This window comes from Belonocnema kinseyi, chromosome 6, assembly GCF_010883055.1.
Source record: "Belonocnema kinseyi isolate 2016_QV_RU_SX_M_011 chromosome 6, B_treatae_v1, whole genome shotgun sequence".
In the NCBI taxonomy this organism is placed as follows: Eukaryota; Metazoa; Arthropoda; class Insecta; order Hymenoptera; family Cynipidae; genus Belonocnema; species Belonocnema kinseyi.
In genome coordinates, this window is record NC_046662.1 from 130,368,786 (window position 1) to 130,376,094 (window position 7,309).

A 7,309-nucleotide genomic window follows, 5' to 3' on the forward strand; every position below is an offset into this window, starting at 1 on the left:
ATTGCTCAGCCTTGGGCCGCCTGCCCTGACGCTTGTGGGCCGGTATTTGCGGTGGACGTCCCTAGCACAAGCGATCGCCGGAGCCTCCTGGCCAACTCCATGTGGGTCACCACTGCAACAATTACAAGCATTTTCCCCATAAAGAGCTGATTTAACCAACCCATGCCTTAATTGTGCCTTAAAGTGACCTTGTCACCGACTGCGAATAGTCTTTCGCGGACGGGGCACTATTATTAAATTCTGTTCCACTGTCCGAGTTGAGCACCCTAGGCGTTCCCCACCTGGTGATTATTAATTCTAAGAAAGCTGTATTAATGCTTTTTCGCATTAACCTTTCTCAAAGCAGCTAACTCTATCCATTTTGAGAATAAGTCCTAGAATACTACCACGTATTCATATCCCTGTTTACTACGAGGCAAAGGACCTATGACATCGGTTGCCACGACTGTCCATGGCTCCTGGACTATTCGCTGGGTTATAAGCCCACGTGATTGAGCTTGCTCAGATTTATTGAGCTGGCATGTCTCGCCCTTTCTTACGAAGGACGTGATGCCTTTGAACATGCCAGGCCAATAATAGCGAATCGCGGCCCGATGGTAAGTCTTGTTCCTACCTAAATGACCTGCTTCAGGTGTACAATGCACTCCATGTACTAGATCTGACTGGAGGTTCTTCGGAACCACTAGTTTCCAAGTATCATAGTCTTTAATGATATCCTCTAAAAACGGATTTTTCTTATATGTCCAAAGCTCTCTGTTTACTACTTTCCATCCATGGTACTTCCCTGGTGACCGTAACACCGCCTCACGCCGTCTGGCATACCATTCGTCCTCGACAGGCATCATGGCCGCAATATGGTCGATTTCTCTATCTTCGAACATACGGAATAGTGCATCCGGCCAGGGGATAGTGCACAGCGTGCTTATCTACCTGTCGGATTTTGAGGTTGTACAACCATCGGAGGCTACTGTGGTCAATCACCACGGAAAAATGATACCCCCCGAGAGAGTACCGGAATCTTCTAATGGCTCATACTGCGGCCAGGCGCTCTTTCTCGGTGGTTGAGTAGTTCCGCTCTGATTTAGACATCACTCGACTAGCGTATGCGATCACACGCTCTTGCTTGTCTTGTACCTGGGTGCCGACCACGCCCAAACCAAAATCACTAGCATCCGTTTGAACGCAGAGTGGCAGGTTGAAGTCGGGGTACGCCAATACAGGCGATGTCACTAAGACTGTTCTCAGAGTCTAATGTTTCTGGGTGGAGGATACTCAAGTACGGGGCGGACCTTGTCGTCGTCTAACAATAACCTCTCTTTATTCACCTTGAATCCCAGAAACTTGACTTCAGTTTGACAAAACTTGCACTTGTATGGGCTGAGCGTTAGTCCTGCTTCATTTAAGCATGCAATGGTTCAGTCCAACCAGTCCAAATGCTCGTCAAAGGTTTCATCTGGTGAGACCAAACGGCATTCGTTTAAATTGGTACAACCCCTTTCCTGGGACTGTAAAAGCCGTGATAGGCTTACTATCATCACTCAGAGGGATTTGGTGGTAGGCTTTATTCAAGTCTAAGGTTGAGATGTATTGTGCCGAATTTAAGCAGTCCAGGATTTCCGCCATGAACGGAATCGGATACGCATCTTTCTTAGACACCTCATTAACCCGTCGAAAATCAATGCACAGGCGGAAATTACCGTCCAGCTTACGGACCATTAGCACCGGACTGCACCATTCACTATTTGAGGGCTCAATCAATTCTTGTTCAATTAACCGGTTCGCCTCTTCTATCAACTTGTCACACACCTTAGGTGACATCCGATGATTCCTTTGACGAATTGGAAGGCTTCCTTGTGTGTCGATCACATGTTCCACAAATTTCGCGGCGGGTTACTTATCGGGTTTTGGTTTTATTATACTTGTCAAGAATTGATCTAACCTAACTTTTTCTGTTTCATTCAGCAATGCGATGCCTTTGCAAATGTCAAAGTCGTTTTCAACTGTGGGCCCAAACGCAAATTTTATTATTGGTTCGTAGGCCAACCACAACTGCTTATCATGCAAATTGAGAACAAAACCGAACTTCCTGGCAAAATCCATGCCTAGTACAGAAGTGCCAGTTAGCCCAGGTATATTTTGAAATTTATTGAATGAGTAGTTCCTGAGAAAGTAGCCGGCAGACACGCCTCGCCAATGACAGACTCAATAGTGCCATTAGGCATCATAGCCGCGCCTGCCTTTGAATGATCAATCCTATAACTACTTGCACCGAGTATCTGCAACCCTACTGATCCCATATACGTTATTGATGAGCCCGTGTCCACTAACGAATGGATTTTAGTACCCCCTATTTCTATACTGACATAAAGTCTCGAATTGGTACCAACCCCTGACAAAGATGGATCAGACTAAGAACGAACGAACGATTTTCAAAAATGAGTGGGGAGATAAATTTCCGAATTCAGTTGAGCAACTGAGGGTGGGGAGGTCTCCCTCCCCGATTCAAGTGGTGAAGTTGATTGATTGAAGTTCACTCCAATCTGAGTTTCTGAAGACAATTTTTGAGAAAATTCGAATTGATTTTTAGAAGGTAACTTGTGAGTAAATTCAGGTTTAGGTTCAGAACATGATTTCTGATTCAATGCAGGTTGAATAATTGAAGTTGAGAGAGTTGAGTCAGGTATATAATTTATAGCAGAAATCAGGGTTTGCCTTGGGATACAAGGAGTGGCGTCGACTCTGAGACACCCCTCCCTTAATGGTTTCCCTGGCAATGAGCTCAATCACAAGTCCGCTTGATCTGGCCATGTTTGCCGCAATTATGGCAAAACTTGGCCTATTTTGTTTGGCAATTTCTCCACCCGTGGTCAGAGCTACCACAATTATAGCAAAGTGGTTCTTCCTTTGGTTGGAATTTTCACCCTGGAGGTGGGCTCCCTCTATTGTGATAAGGTTTAGTTGAGTTCAGCGCCGTACTCGTCTCGTCCTGATTCTCGCCTCTATAGGTGCGAGACATCAAAGGGTGTGCCCCTACTCCGGGGCTGCCCCTCCAACATTGAAAAGTGTCTTGTGGACCGGGGACCTATCGTTTAGGTCCGAGCCTGATTGAACCAATTGCTGAAAAGACCAAGTTCGGATTGGTTCCACTTCTAAAGATGGCGCGTTTGGACTACCCTCCCATCCCCTATTTGAATTGGTAGGGACATGACGAACGCGAATTCGGAACAGTACTGGCTGCTGAAAACAAATCTGGGTTGTCACAGTGCACCCAAGAAGAAGTTGGGAACCGTGTTACGCCCCTGTAGTGATTTGGAATATATTCAGTGTCCCGGACGCCACTATAGCCCAATGGACTCGATGCCGTATGAGTCGTTCATCTCATTACAGGTCGTGTATAACAGAACACGGAGAACGTACTAGTAACAAAAGTATGAACGCTAGTCTTACCGGAAGATGGCGGAAAGGGTTATGATTCCAGGAGGCCACTGCTAACTTGTCCCCCCATACTAAACGCTGGAGACGTAAATAATCTCCAAGCAGGACCTAAACATTCCTTTTCAGGGCCCGCCTCACTACCAATGCGCGACCGGACTTTCTCAGTATGGAGTAAAACTCGCCCCACTATCTCCTCAATGGTCCCCTGTGACTCGACCGAGACGCCCATTGCTCAACCCCTATTACAACTCGTAATCCGGCTGTTGGGATACGTCTGGGACCAAAATTGTCCTTCTTAGAGTCCGTAGGGTCGGAACCCGTAGAATGTCCAAGGATCCCTATATATCCTCCCCCCCCCCCCCCCCTATCGCCTGAGTATCGTCTGAAGTCGTCCTCAAACATGGATAGCACGTAGGGTGGTATCTCGACATCCCGTTCGTCCGATATTTTTATTTCAAAGGACGGTTCAATGGGACACAAGAAATTAAAGTTGCACAGGAAGTAACATAATAAATTTAAAGCACAATGAATCAATCATCAGTACTAAATATTTATGCACCTTGTTCAGATAAATTTTAACTTAACAATTCTTAGTTATCTGGCGGGGCACTTAAGTCCAGGTAAGTTTTAAGTTTTGAAGCCTGAGGTGAGTTTTAGTCAGTCACTGTTCCATCCCCACAATAGACATAATTTAAGGGTCGCTTAGTATCCGGACTCAAATAAGGTTATCTCAGTTACTGTGAGGCACATCTATTGTTCTGTGTCTTTTAATCCTTGAAACATCAAAAAAGATGAACAACCAATTTGCACATGACCATATATAATTATTATGATTGGATTCAAATTTGATTGACCAATATTAATTTTCTAACACCATACCACAATTTTTTTAAGTAAATGTACTGGTGACATTAAATGACCGAAGGAATTCCGTTCCCAACACACAACTGTCACTAAAGTTCTCTAGAACCAAAAATTCCAAGTCCACCGTTCTATGTTCTACTGTTACCGACAAGTTACAAACACTGAAAACTGGAATTTGGTTCAGTGATAGATCTAGAATGTGCGTAATTTCGGACTGTTGCATTTGTACCACATAGTTGGCATTTTGTAAAATCTGTTAGCCAATCAAAATTTTATCACCCGCGGTATCGATAACCGCATGGATAAACGTTCCGAACAGTTGCACCGGTAATGCCATTGTTAAGAATTAATTGAGTTCATTTTTAAACTCAATTACTTTTAGTCAATTGTTTCATGGAGCTTTCAACAAATTATTTCCTTTGTTATTTTAATCCAACCTACAAATTCTCTGGCTTTGAATTGATCAAAATATTGTAATTGCTGCAAAAGTCCATTTTAATTAAGTTGTTTTCATAAAACAATTGTTAACATTCAATTCACAACTTCACTTTGTATTGAAATTTTTATTTCGCCTCATCTTTGGAATTTTATTGGGTTTTGTGACTTACCATTTTAAATAAATTTTTCTTAATTCCAATTTTAATTATTAATTGAAAGGGGATTTTACAATTTAGAATGCTTGATTTTAATTAATTTTTTATTTGGTAGGTTTATTTACCAACATCCGAACCCTCATTCATGTGATGACTCACGAATCACCATTCCCAGCACCTCAAACTTCAATTTAATCAACTAATTGTTGAATTTCAAGGAATGTCATAATTCCGATTTTTATCATTCTTGGAATTTTGTTTTGTTTGTTAATCCTTGAATCTTCAAAAAGGATGAACAAACAAATTTTGTTCGCACTACTGAGTATTAGCCACATCAGAACAAAGTTCTTTTTCGTTCGACCATTATTATAATTTCGTCAACATTTAATTTATTTTTCCCTTGTAGTGTTCATTTTAATCAGCTAGGTTTGTCAACACTCGAGCTGTTATCCACTTAAATAGTCGAGTAATGACTCACCCTTTATTGTTCTCACGAACACAGTCACTCAGGCCCATACGATGGGCGTCGTTTATAACTGGTTTTTGGAAATTAGTCCTTTAAATCGATCTGCAGAGTTTATTTGGACTCTTAAATGAGTCCAACAGTTTTCCAGAAGGGCGCCAGATAGTTTTCAAAAAAACTATCAAAATTTACACTAATGATGATATTTTTAATTCATTGTTCGGACCGCTCCGATAGAGTGGTGTGAGTAAGAAGTGATGCACGAAAGAGGGGTTACCTGGCAAAGTTCTGCGCCCTCGGGTTATTCCTCTCATTTCAGAATAGGTTAAAAGTTTATCCGTATTGAATTTGGTTCTTAATATAGTGGCGTTCGCCTTTTGGTGAGTTTAGTTGGAGTTCAGAGTAACGAATGCCTCCTGTGTTTCTCAGCACTCTTGTACGAGCGGGAATCTCATCAACTGCGCATGTGCTAAGAAATCGGCTGCATGACAACTAGCCCGTAGACAATTGATCCGCGACAATTGATCTGCACGACAATTGATCCGTGGACAATTGATCCGCGACAATTCATGTTTGTTTCTTATATTCAACGCAACGCCATGTTACATTTGTGTTGTTGACACTTTTCTTTGCATACAAATGGCCTTCGTGTAACAACATTAAACCACCCCGTTGTGATTTTATAAACTTCAGTGGCACCTTAAGAACGTTAATAACACAGCAATTGAAAAAAAAACCCAACAAACAATAAAAATAAACCGACGTACTTCATTTAACTCAGATATCAAGATATAGAATGCTCACGGATCAATTGTCGACGAATCAATTGTCAACAGATCAATTGTCGCGCGGATCAATTGTCGCGGATTAATTGTCACGGATCAATTGTCAGCGGGCCAACTGGCGTGCCACCGAGAAACCTCCTCGTCTTGGTCCATTACGAACTTCTCATACCATGACGAATTTTGACAGCTCGTTTGTTGTGGGTAGTAGTATACTTTTAATATTTTCTTTACTATGTTTTTGTGCGGGGTCTATAATGCCCCCGAACGCGTCCACGGGTTGCGGATAGAGGGTACCTGTACCGAGGGCTTCTGCTGAATATGGTTAAAAAAATAAATAGGCAGTCGCGGACAATTGTCCAGGGGTGTTCCCGAAGGAATTAACCCCCAAGCGGAGGTGTGAAAACCGTGCCAAAAGCTGAATGGCACCTGGGTGAGGTGTCTAGAACGGTGACTCTGGGATACCGGGCGACCTCTCAGAGTACGCAGCCTTATCCTTGCATGTGGGGCTCTACAAGGATGGACGAACCCCTTTCCCTAGCTTCTCGTGGGAACAACAATGACAACACCAAACATAGTTGTAGTCAGTGCGGCTCAAAACAACAGAACGCGCTGGGCTCCCGACAATGGGTTGACCAACAATGCCGACAAATCTAGTGCTCGGGGAGCCAATGAAAATGGATTCAATTCGATGGATCGGCGGAATCTCTCGACTTTTGGGTGGACGAAGCAACTGAATCACGACTTGCTAGAGTGCTACGATGCGAGTGTGGCCCGTGAACGGGGTTACATGGCACGGCTGCATGCTCTGTGGTGCGAGAAACACCGGGAGCTATCGCACTTTTCGCAGCAACGTCTGCGAAACCATGCTGAACTACTCTGTGAAAGGGGCTATGTAAGCGGAACCTCTACTCTACCACAGCTAGAACAAGCAGGCAACAAAGAAAGAGAGGCGACACTAAGACCAACCGCGGGCAGGCATCCAATAGATGAAGAGCGATGCTTTTCGACCCGGAGAAACATCAACACCAAGGTTTCTCTCAAGCCTAAAGATCTGGCTGAAATGGACTACGAGCTTCGTGGACATTTTTCCGGTGAATCCGACCTCTGGGCTATCAATTATTGTGTGTATAATGCAGCGAGATCTTTGGCCGATGCGAACCGTAAAACAA